Below are 12679 nucleotides of genomic sequence, written 5' to 3' on the forward strand. Positions count from 1 at the left end.
TGTAGAAATAATGTTATGCTATCTTTAGACTGATACAAGTACTGGTCCCATTGGAAAAATGTGGGTGGGGTAATCATATTACCTTGTGAAAATGAGTCACAGTATTATGTGAAAATCATTAAAATTTCATACTGACTTCATAGCATATTCAAACTGAATTGTTAGAAATACAATTATTTTACAACTGATAAAGATAGTTTGTGTTTTGAAATGTACCCCCAATTTTTCCAGGTTTTTCAAATTTCACTTTTGTCTTGACAGTGTGTGTAGAAAATGGCCGATATAATGAAAAGGAGTTCGGTGACCTACCTTTTTTTTTTGCTTTTATATGCAATAGATACTAAAGATCTTCAAACATGCAAAGTATGAAAAAATTCTTAATTGTAGAACAATTTGGCCTGAAACGTATCCAACATCCTTAAGCATGTGTAAAGCTGAAAATATCGTCGTGAAAGAACTTTTAAACGCAACGACATACATGAAACTGACATCACAAATGAAAATACAGAGGTGTATAGATAAAAGGTCCGTTATGAAACTAAAAATATACGGTTAAGTTATTTTTTCAGTAAAATCATTTTAAATTGTTCTTAAATATTCAGATGTATGATGTTTAGAAGCGATACGTTTAATTTGTTCCATCTATGACTTGAAAAATACACTCCATCCACGACGACGTCATATTGCTTTCATGACGTTCTTAAAGTCACGTCACAAAATGCCTTCGGTGACTTACTTAAAAGCACTGTAACTCTTTGAAATAGTGAAGATAATTACTTCAAATTGTCAGATTTGAAAGATAAAATAATCTTCTTAATGAATAGTTTGTTATTTCAATTTTGATTTTTTGTCACTAATACAGGTTTTCTCATGGAACGGCCCATATATATATTAGGTTACATCATAAATATACTTTACTTTTGGAATTGACAGACGGATTGAGTGACAGACAGACAGATAAACAGACAGACAGACAAAGGGCAAACCAGAAGTCACCTCAGATGAGACACTGACAGAGGACATGTACAGGTAATTAAAGAATTATATGATGAAAAGGGCAAAGAAATTGAGCTCAAACTCGTCATTTATGTAAAATTATATTCATGGACATTCCGTTACCATGGTAACGAGTCGTTTAATTTATTATAGTTTGGATTATTCAAGTGGTAATGGAAAATAGAAGAAATATAAAACGGTTCAAACCACTCTACATGTCTTAATTTCGAAAAAAAAATCAAAGAAAACCATGTTTTCCATTGCAAATGGATGATTTGAGTAAGGAAGAGTTATCTCCCTTAATTCCTGCACTATTTCAAATATTATACGGCAGTTTTCTAATTTTATAAAGAATTGTACACTATGGTAATGGTTATTTATCGTGAAAATTTTTAATTTAGGTAAATAAAATCTCCACTTTTTTATTTTCTTTACGTATACCCGCTTATCAAGCAAATATTTACAAACACACAGACACGTATAGATAAATTATTATTTTATGAATTTAATGGAGTATTTGAGAAATTTGCCAACAGGAACGAGAAAATACATACATTTGCCAAGTTAATGATACACATTTAAACAAAACTGGAATGGGGGCCCATACACCCTTTATCATACATGGTCCTTTTCATGGTAATATATAAATGTTTCCAAATTTAAAAATATTTATTAGTAAATTATTCATTACACTCAAAGTCCATACCAATTACACATTTTTGACAAATTTTACAACAACAAAATTAAACTAAAGCAACTGCTTTTTTAGTCAAAGTGACAACTGTACAAATATAGACCACATGCACTCTTATATCTACTATTAATAATGACAATATTTATAAGATAACAACATTTAAAATATCATTTGTCTGTTACAACGATGTATTAAAATCATGTTCGAGGTAGTGAGATTCCGTTAATAGCTGCATCATATATCGTTACAGTTTATAATATTTTGTCTGGTTTAAGGAATACGAAAGCGAATTGTCCGATTATATAAAATAAGCTGTCTTGTTTTACGTCAGGCCACAAAATTGGCATGTTATTTATCGGTGGGAAATGAGCAGTTGCAGCAGTTACAGCAGTTAACTGCTACAATTGCTGGCAGTTAAAGCAGTTAACGCCTACAACTGCTGACAGTTATACAACATTGATCATCACGGATAACGAAATAAACAATCCCTATAGTGATAGTGGTCATTTAATTTTTACTTTGGTATGAAGAAAGAAGACTTAGGCTATGAATTTTCGAAAAAGAACCTCCCCTGATAGTATGTCATTAAAACGAAAGTATGAAATACCTATTTGTATAGAAGCATAGGATAGTTCGTATTGTGGCCCGGGCACTATATATTTTTATATAAAAGTAGTAGATGAATTTTACATGCACCAATATTCAATTGTTAATTTATCATGATAGTTGGAAAAAGGAGAGATGAAAATAATAAAAATTATACCGCCAGGCAACCAACTGAGTGACGGGGCATCAAAGTCGGCACTGAACGGCTATTCGCGATTCTTCTTGGCGACGTCCCGTCTCGTTACTGTAGAAGAAACCGGGTTCACACCGGGTTGGCGTTGTAGAGAGGGTGGACGGCCACCACGCCCAGCCGGTGACCTTTCTGGGAAAATTTGTTTTCTAGCAAAGGTGAACTGATGTGTTTGGCCAGGAATGTTTCAAAACGCTTCTTTGCCTTTAGCAGTTGGTTGCGTGGGCGTAACCATAGAAGAAACCGGGGTCCCACCTGGTAGCCGTTATAGAGCGGGTTCGTGCATGCGGACCCTGCATATCGGCCACCCCGGGAAAACGCTTGTTTTCTCGTGAGCGGGCATCAAAATCGGCCCTGTACGGCTTTCGCGATTTTTTTGGGCGATGTCCAGTCCCGCAACTGTAGGAGAAACCGGGGTCGCACCGGGTGGGCATTGTAGAGAGGGTGGACGGTCACCATGCCCAGGTGGTGGCCAGCCCGGGAAAACTCTTGTTTCCTAGTAAAGGTGGACTGAAATGTTTGGCCAGGAATGCCTAAAAACGCTTTTTTGCCTACTGCAGTTGATTGCGTGGGCGTAACCATAGAAGAAACCGGGGTACCACCTGGTGGCTTTTGTAGATGGCGTCCGTGCATGCGGAAACTGTCCGTGCATGCGGAAACTGCATAGCGGCCACCCCGGAAAATTTCTGGTTTTCTTGTGACCAGGCATCAAAGTCGGCCCTGAACGGCTATTCGCGATTTATCTTGGTGACGTCAAGTCCCGTAACTGTAGAAGAAACCGGAGTCGCACCGGGTGGATGTTGTAGAGAGGGTAGACGGCCACCATGCCTAGGTGGTCGCCATCCTGGGAAAACACTTGTTTCCTAGCAAGGGTGGACTAATGTGTTTGGCCAGGAATGCTTCAAAACGCTTTTTTGCCTCCGGCAACCTAGGCGTTCACGCTCTCTACAACGCCCACCCGGTGAGACACCGGGTTCTTCTACAGTTACGGGACTGGACGTCGCCAAATAAAATTGCGAATAGCCATTAAGTGCTGACTTTAATGCCAGCTCACGAAAGAACAAGAGTTTTCCTGGTGTGGCCGCTATGCAGGGTCCGCAAGCACGGACGCCCTCTACAACTATGGTTACGCCCGAGCAATCAACTGCTGGAGGCAAAAAGGGGCTTTGAAGCATTCCTGGCCAAACACATCAGTCCAACCTTGCTCAGAAACAAGAGTTTTCCCAGGATAGCCTCAATTTGGGTGTGGTGTGGTGTGGGACCCCGGTTTCTTCTATGGTTACGCCCACGCTATCAACTGCTGGAGGCAAAAAAGCGTTTTGAAGCATTCCTGGCAAATTAGTCCACCCTTGCTAGGAAACAAGAGTTTTCCAGGATGGTCACCGCCTGGGCGTGGTGGCCGTCCAACCTCTTTGCAACAACCACCCGGTGTGACCTTGTGTTGTTCTTCTACACTTACGGGACATGACGTTGCCAAAAAATTGCGAATAGCCGTTCAGGTCAGAATTTTATATCCGCTCACGAGAAAACAAGAGTTTTCTCGGGATGGCCGCTATGTAGGTTCCGCATGCACGGAATCCCTCTACAACGGCCACCAGGTTGGAGGCCGGTTTCTTTTGTGGTTAAGCCACGCAGTCAACTGCTGGAGGCACTAATGGGTTTTGAAGCATTCCTGGACAAACACATCAGTCCGACCTTGCTCGGAAACAAGAGCTTTTCCAGGATAACACAACTTGGTCCTGGTGGCCTTTCACCCTCTCAACAACGCCCACACGGTGCGACCCCGGGTTCTTCTACAATAACGGGACTGGAAGTCGCCAGAAAATCGCAAATAGCCGTTAATGGCTGAATTTGATGCCCGCTTACGAGAAAAATGTTTTCCCAGGGTGGCCGCTATGCAGGTTCCGCTTGCACGGAATCCATCTACAACGGGAACCCCGGTTTCTTCTATGGTTAAGCCACGCAATCAACTGCTGGAGGCATTAATAGGTTTTGAAGCATTCCTAGCCAAACACATCAGTCCACCCTTATTTTGGCGTGGTGGCCGTCCACCCTCTCTACAACGCCCACCCGATGCGACTCCTGGTTCTTCTACTGTTACAGGACTGGACGTCTTCAAAAAAAATCGCGAATAGCAGTTCAGGGCCGATACTGATGCCCGCTCACGAGAAAACAAGAGTTTTCCAGGGGTGGCCGCTATGAAATGTCCGCATGCACGGACCCCCTCTACAACGGCCACCAGATGGGACCCCGGTTTCTTCTAAGGTTACGCCCATGCAATCAACTGCTGGAGGCACAAAAAGCGTTTTTTGAAGCGTTCCCCGCCAAACACACCAGATTTGCTCGGAGTTTTCCAAGGATGACCTACACCTCGGTGTGGTGGCCCTTCACGCTATCTACAACGCCAACCCCAGTTCTACAGTTTCGGGACTGACGTCGCCAAGAAAAATCGCGAATATCCGTACATGGCCGTCTTTGATGCACGCTCACGAGGAAACAAGTGTTTTACCGAGTTGGCCGCTATGCGTGGTTCGCATGCACGAACCACCACTACAAAGTGTTTTGAAGCGTTCCTGGCAAAACATATCAGCCCATCCTTGCTCCGAAACAAGAGTCTTCCTAGGATGGCCACTATCTGGCTGTGGTGGGCGACTACCCATTCTACAACGCCCACCTGGTGAAACCCCGAGTTCTTCTACAGTTACGAGACTTGGCGTTGCAAAGTAAAATCGCGAATATCCTTTAATGGCCAACTTTGATGTAACAATTGTAACACAACGAATAAGCGCGATGCTGGAGTGGTATGAAAATACGTTAATAATTCTCCTACTGGTTGAAAAATAGTTTCGGGGACTTTAGGATTGCGCTTTTCCTTCCGTCCGTCCGTCAGACCGTCCGAGCTTACTTTTGAATACTTTTGTGGCTATAGGAACATTTGATAAGTGTACTTTTTCTTTGATGTCATTCATTCCCGTAAGCTTTTATGAAGCTATTTTTCGTTTACGCGGCTAAAGGAACAATAGAGAGAACAAAGGAGTAGCCATATAAAAAAAAAAACCATATGAAGGAAAGTCCGGTCCATAACTCTGTCATTCATTAAGGAATTTTAGTATTACTTGGCATAAAGGTTGCCCGTGCCAGGCGCAGAACCCGGACGCTTAGCTTAAAGGTCAAGGTCACACTTAGAGGTCAAATGTCAACGGGGCTTTTCCTGCCCGATTCATTACTCTGCCATCCATGAATAGATTTTAGTATTACTCGGCACAAATATACCCCATAATAAGATCATGTGTCATTCACAACTTTCATATCCTTAGCTCAAAGGTCGAAGTCACACTTGGCAGTCAAATGTTAACATGGCATGAGCATGATCTGGTTCATGTCCAGTTCAGAACTCTCTCATAAATAAAGCTTCCCGTTAAAGTCAGTAAGTCCAGGATCGACGACTTCCACGTTTGAGATGATATCATCAGTGTCTCTCGTAATCACTACATCAAGAATGTGTCCTGCAACATGGGTGGGTTCAAGTACATGCTGATGCATACCATAGGTCTCAAGACAAGTGTTAAATTTTGCAGTTTCGCGATCATTAGGTGATGAAGATGAAAATTCAGGTCCCCAACAATAATAACGCTTTTGTCAGTTGTTGCATATTTGGACAGAAAATTAGGCCATTCCTTTTCAAGAAAATCTTGAGTACTAAGTCCATTCTTCTTAGATGGTGGTGGTCTGTATATTACTGCTCGTTGCATGGAGTACCCATTTATAAGAATTTTTCTATCAATATACTCAAATGTCGAGAAGTCCCCTTCACCGGTTGAAGCCACAAGACGGAGTTCAATGGCAGCCTTATATATGACTGCGACGCCACCACCCCGCATACTTCCACGTCGAGGAACGTGTTCAACCTATAACCAGTTGGCGTGAGTTCACTGATGCAGATTTTTTCTGTAGAACTGCCAAGCCATGTCTCGGTGATGGCAACAATGTCAAAATCATTTGAGAGAATATAGTCGAAGAGTGATAAAGTTTTGTTTTTCACAGATCTAGAGATTAAGGAACACACTTGAATGTTTCTCTGTGACTTGACCAATGGATGACTTTCAAAATTGATCTTAATAATATTCTGTACATTTGTAGATTGTTGTTTAGATTTGGAAATCGTTTCGGCAGGGAGACAGTTGATATTTGCTGCGGCAACGTTCGGAGATGTTTCTGGTTCACTCCTTGGTTATCACCCCATACCCTTCTTACAGTATTTTGACTGCCCCTTTTCCCTCTATATTTTCTATATTGCAAAATCCCGGGATGTTTTAGCTGTGTCAATACAAAAGGATCAGTTTTAATACCACAGGCAGTCACTGATTGTTGCACATTGAAAAACATGGACCTGTCGTAGGTAATCCATGACAAGTATTCACTCACAGTCATGATTGCTCCAGGGCAAGTGTACTGAGATGAAAATTTAAAATATAAATGTCTAAAACTGTTATTAAAATTCAAATATCTAGATAACCACTCTAATTCAATCCACATAAAATGAACATAAAGCCAATCATGGTTACATCATTGATCATATATTCAAATTGCAAGATTGTAAAACAAGTATATCTGTCTTTAAATCACAAAAATACAGGAGCTCAAAAAATGCAGCCTACACCTGGCGCATAACATTAAATTATATGAAATATCATTAAAATCTTAAAGTGTGAATTCCCTTGTCCAGCTGGAAAAAACATTCTCAAATTTCATGTTCAAAATGCTAATTCTTGCTAGAACAAGGCATATATCGTATTAATGACATTGACTTCAGGATTCTTCTAATATGTATAATTATAACAAGGTATATAATATGGATTTATGGTATTGATATAATTGCTAGGACATTTTTCTAATTTCTTGTTCATCATCATGTTCAATGAACTTTCTTTTATACTATACATACATTTTCAGTTACTAAAATACCCAAGACTGGTTTGTTAAGGATACGCTGTATGATTTTTTTTTGCATTTAATCATAGTCATATTTATTTCATAGTATATATACTACACGTCTTTTTACAGCTTGTATATGTCAAGAAAAATGATTGTTAAAGGATCAGTCAAATTAAAAATAAGCTATATGCTTGTTTGTATATTGAAATTGTGAAATAGAAACATCAGTAATTGCAGTTAGAGTAATAATCCTGCATGAAAAAATACAATTTTTGCAACAATCAATTGAAATCATGGTTACTGATTGATTGTCTACTTTTAATGTACACTAACATCAATATTGTGAATAACAAATTTAGACTGTCAGGTTTTAACAAAAGCAAATGTAAAGGCGGACTATATAACTGCCTAAGTCCACTAAAAACGTACCAATCAAGAATAATCTTTATTAAAATTACTATTTTTCCGTTTTCAAGATCATACAGATTGGAATGATCGGGTGTCATTTTAGTCATGGTATGTCACATGTGATTTCGTCATTCAAGGGTGGGATCGTTCTTGTTCAACGTTTTGACTCCGTGTTGTAATATTTTCTGGTCCTTTGGGATCATGCGGTGCATTCGTTTTTACTACAAAAAGAATCCGTTTAAGCCGGTGATAGGGGTCGTGAGGGGTATCGCGCATTTCATAACCTCTCATGACCTGAACAGACTCAAGTCAAACAGTCTGCTATAATGTTGCTCGGATGCACTCTCCGCGGCCGAGTGTTAAGATCACTGACTTTAAATCAGTTGCACCTCACCGATTTGGGTTCGAGCCTTACTCGTGGTGTTGAATTCCTCATGTGAAGAAGCCATCCAACTGGCTAATGGAATGTCGGTGGTTTTACCTACCCAGTGCCTGCTCGTGATGAAATAATGCATGGAAGGGCACCTGGAGTTCTCCGCCACCACCAAACCTTGAAAGGCGCCATGTGACCTATAACTGTGTCGATGCGACGTTGAATCCTAAAAACAACAACAAACAAACGCACATATTTTATTGGTAATCATGGGTGTGACGAGTCAATGGATGTAGTAATTACAGGTTCTGCAATAAAATATTTCGAATGAACCGGTAAATGATTTAATTACTTAATAACATCAAAATCAAAATTTACCAAACTTCTAACATAAAACTGCAATCCTAATCTTTTTACCCAAGTATTGAACGCCTACAATGTAACCAGAGCCATATACCGGATACCAAGTCAGTCAATGAGTTAAACCACAGATACTCTTAGAACCTCTCCTGCTCCTGCGGATAGAATTTTAAGATTTAAATGTGTTAACAAAGCTGATTTTCTAGGATTCTTAATGTGAATATGTAACAGGGTAAAATACTTTTCATGAAAAAGATTTTCATTCTCAAAAAGAATTTCCAAACTTGATAGAAACTTTAGCATTAAACGGTATCGGTGTACTGTCGTTTTTCGAAACAATGACCTGGAGGGTAATTCAATTATTCCGTCATTGGTTTACGTACGCCTATATTGTCAATCATATCAAGACTAATTTCACAGCATCCCGTTAAATATTCTTCCTGTGTAGAAACACACTTTGCTTTTGACTATCCATGATCTGAATACTTCAAAGCAGTCACCCCTTGGGTATATTGAAGAATCAGGGGCACGTTTAAATGCAAAGCGTTTGCCTGTGAGCATTTGCTTTGGCAAACGAAATAGGAAAACGTCATAGGAATACTGGACAGGAAAATGAGGTGGGTGCTCAACCTTAATAACTTTCTTTTTCTACGAAAATTTGTACAATTTCACTTTTGTGAACGGAAGCATAAACGGTATACCTTTCAAACGTTTATTTTGAACATATATTTCTTGTTTTAAGAAAATATGTACAATTTCACTTTTACGAACGGACTTATAGGTATCTTTTTTTTGTAGAATTGCATATGATGATTTTTCCCTCTTTGCATGGAATATGTACAACGAGACAACTCGAATTGAAGAAAATGTCATATCAAACTTTCTTGACATTTTCTGTACTTTTTATAATGATTTAGAAATACTGTAAAACCTGGAATTGTTTTCGCGCTTTTTAAATTAGCGCCTTTTGCGGGTAGTATATTTCCGCGAAATTAAATAGCCGCGAAAAACTCTGATCTAACAAAAACGCGAAAGTTTCTAGCTTCAGCTTAAATAGATCGCTATAAAATGGTTCTGTGCTTACACATACCTGGATATTAATAATTCATATTCTAGTACCATAATTGTATAACATGAGTGCACAAATCCACATTATTTCAATTGATTGACAAGTTACTTATGTATGAAGCAACAGTCTTTTCAATATCGATCCGTCAGGCAAACAGGGGATAAAAACAAAAACAATTTGCATCTATCGAACGACATATACATGTTATTTGCAGTCGGCAGCCAATACAATATATTATTTGTAAGTAAAATATTGTGTCTATTTCTGCTAAGTGTGGATTAATCGCCTTTTAAATGGCAAACAAATGACAGTGTAATAACAGCAATTTACTGATGTCAATAATTGGGTTGAATGGTTGATATGGATGAAAAGGATTACGGTGCATTTATAATTGAAGGGTTCAATAAAACTGAACGTTTTCGAGAATACTATAAATGCAACTATGTAGTGATACTTACCTTATGTTAACTAAATATGTTCACTTGCGACTTCATCTTCGAGGGATTCGCGATGGATATGATTCCGCGAATATTTGTATCCGCGAAAATGTCCACGTTTTGAAAAACGCGAAATATAGTATCCGCAAACATTTCTAGGTTTACAGTAATACAGAAACTCGGGCTTTTATGTAAGCTCTGATTTCTATTTTCAGTTTCATTATAGCATTTAAATGTAGCTAATGTATATGAGTGTGTATAATTCAACACTTGATAACTTTATCAATTGTCAATCGATTAAATCAATATTTCAAGTTTTGATGTACAACGGCTCTGGTGGAAGACGCCTAGTTTGACGTGGCCGATGAGAGAACCGACACCATCACGTACATGAAACGGGTGCCTTACCACAACGCTCCCGATGCGGTAGTGCACGACCACTACACTACCGAGGTGTCAGTGCACGTCTGTAGCACTCACATGTAGCCCGCTTAGCTCAGTAGGGAAAGCGCAGATCTACGATAGCCCGGGCGGGCCGTATGTTCTCCGTGACGATTTGATATAAGACATTGTGTCTAAAATCATTCGTCCTCCACCTCGGGTTCATGTGGGGAAGTTGGCAGTTACTTGCGGAGAACAGGTTTATACTGGTACAGAATCCAGGAATACTGTTCAGGTTAACTTCCCGCCGTTACATAACTGAAATACTGTTGAAAAACGGCGTTAAACCCAAAACAAACACAACAAACAAAATCATTCTGCCATAACCATATCAAAAGTTCGTGCAACGTGCGAATGATGGCAGATCGTATTTTAAACGACAACAGCAAATAGATAAAGAGCATAAGATGAGACTGAATCTCTTAAACCGTAGAATTCTTTATAACAAACTTTATTTGTTGTCAGTGACGGGTTATATATTTGTAAAACAATAAAAAAAAATAGTGTACAATTTTATTTGTGCGCCAACGTGGAAGGTTTTGTGTTTCCAAATTATTTATTAAAAAAAACACACAAACACTTTACTGAGCTTTCGACGTATAAAGTACTCTTCATAAATATTAGCAACGTTTAGAATAATAAGTGACTTTTTTATATTTTCAAACCTACACTTAAAACGAACATAAACCTTACGTTTAAGACTGTGTTTATGTATTTCCAATTGTTCAAAATGTTGCGTTAAGACAATGTGACACTAAAATACTGAAATACTGAGAACTTAAAAGGAAACCGGATATGTATTATTTAAAAACGAAGGGTTATCCGCCAAAATTTGGTGAAACAGTATCATGGAAACAAATTATAAAAGCTAAGTTATCATAAAACACGATACAGCAATTTAGATGATGTCCATTATCATCGTTCTTTCTTTGATTCTGGCTTATGTACGGAATTTTAAAATATTTTTCTATGGAACGGGTGGCATGAAAACTAGTAGGCGAGGCTAATTTTCATATGCATTTTTAACCTGTCTGAGCAGAGTACCTCTGGTGACAAATACAGGCCTCTTGACCCTGTAGTTTTTATACTTGGATTCAATTTTTATTCGCCAGTTTGTGTTAAACGAACGTGTTTTTGACGCGTGCTGCTGCCCGTCCGTCTGTCTTTCATTTTTTTAGCCAGTAGCTCCCTTGCTTGGCGCTCAGCATTAAAGGGAAACTGGCCTCTTTTCTCATACCCTCGTGGCGATGGATTCAATCAGGAATGAGGTGCCGAGAGTGATAAATATAAGTTGAAGAACTTCCTTCACAATCGACCTAAAATAAATTAAGTATAAACTAAACTAGACATGTAGGTTGGTGTCAATGAGACGATGTGCAGTGTGCATGAAACAGGTTGGTAGGTCAAAGGTCAATGTCACAGCAACGTCAAATCTTTTATCATGTTTTATGCAAAGAGGACAACTCACTAATTGTGCAATGTATTTACTTCAAACTTGGCTGATATGTACAACAATACAATTTACAGAGCGCATAAACTTCTGTCGAATGTCAAAGGTCAATGTCATGCATTGTGTTTAAATTTGTCCTTTGTTGATGTGTCCACATTACTCCCAGCCCCATCCCCAACAAAGACACTAAGTATTCCATCACAGCCGCTGCAATCCCCCCCCCCCCACCCTACCCCTCCCCCACCCCTCCCTCGTACTACTCAACAAAATTATTTAAATTTTAGCACTACGTGCGTATATTGCCCTCTTTTGTTCGTTTATATCCAATCGTAATATGCGATTTCACAAGTCAATAAAATGTCTGTATTTTATTTATAGACATAGGATACATGCAATTAATCAATAAGGCTATGACATAAAGTTTTATTAGGTATTGTGGTGTATTGATAAAAGGGTATAAGTTGCTGTTTTTCTTCCAGTATATTTATCATATATGCAAACTGAAACTGAAACTGATGCTGAAAACTACATTTTTTAATTAAGGGTTATATTATTAGAAACATGAGGTAAGGCTTAAAGAAAAAAAGTAACAAACATGTTTTATTTTCTATGATTGAATATGGAGAGATGTCTTTTTAATATATTCTATTATCATCTGACTTCAAATCCTAGAATTAAAAAGTGTTAGTTGAACCCGTTTGTATAAAATTATCTGAAACA

The 12679-nt window shown here is 38.7% G+C and overlaps 1 protein-coding gene across 3 annotated transcripts in view; it reads left to right on the plus strand.

Moving 5' to 3' along the window:
- The window catches only part of LOC123538869 (probable E3 ubiquitin-protein ligase TRIML1), a 54073-nt gene that overhangs the window by 17896 nt on the left and 23498 nt on the right, over nt 1-12679 (plus strand). The gene's annotated exons all lie outside the window — the stretch shown is intronic.

Source organism: Mercenaria mercenaria, chromosome 18 (genome assembly GCF_021730395.1).
Source record: "Mercenaria mercenaria strain notata chromosome 18, MADL_Memer_1, whole genome shotgun sequence".
Lineage (NCBI taxonomy): Eukaryota > Metazoa > Mollusca > Bivalvia > Venerida > Veneridae > Mercenaria > Mercenaria mercenaria.